Here is a 612-nt window from a genome sequence, read left to right as displayed (position 1 = left end):
ATGGCAAAAAGGGGTCTTTTGTGAAAAACGTTTGTTAGCGAAACACCCTCTCGTGAAAAATGCCGAAATCAAGAGGCCCCTCTCGTGAGAGCGCTGCTCGAAAACGACCCTTTTGTGATTAGTATGGGGAAAAAATCGGGCCGGCGAGCTTGCCGGAGGGGGAATTTTCGACGATTTTTCCGTTTCCTGTTTTCTGACGGTATGTGGTCGGTGTTCTTGCTGGACTGGAGCTAAGAAGAATAGTAGTCCATTAAAGCAGCACACACTACAATGGACAGTCTACAGTACAAGTGAATATTGCGATTATCATGGGAGTGTCTTTGACACCGTTAATGATGTGGCCACAAGGTTGTTGTCCTGTGTGGATCAAGAGGCTCATTTGAAGACAGCTAGAAGACAACACTGCCTTGAGCATTGGGAGACGTACAATAGAAACAGCAGTGACAGTAATGTGGCAGCCAGGTGGCTGTCTGTTGTTGTGACAGGCTGGACAGGGGAATGTAGACCGGGAAGTTGTCCAAGCAGTTCTTAGTCGTCCACGCAATTGATCTGTTGATGATTAGAACACACCATTGACAATGACATTCCTGAGACTCAAGTGATGTGTGTCAG

The sequence above is a fragment of the Pichia membranifaciens genome (genome assembly GCF_001661235.1).
Source record: "Pichia membranifaciens NRRL Y-2026 unplaced genomic scaffold PICMEscaffold_7, whole genome shotgun sequence".
Taxonomy (NCBI): Eukaryota; Fungi; Ascomycota; class Pichiomycetes; order Pichiales; family Pichiaceae; genus Pichia; species Pichia membranifaciens.
The sequence above is the reverse complement of the archived record's forward strand: the minus strand, read 5'-3'. Positions refer to the sequence as shown.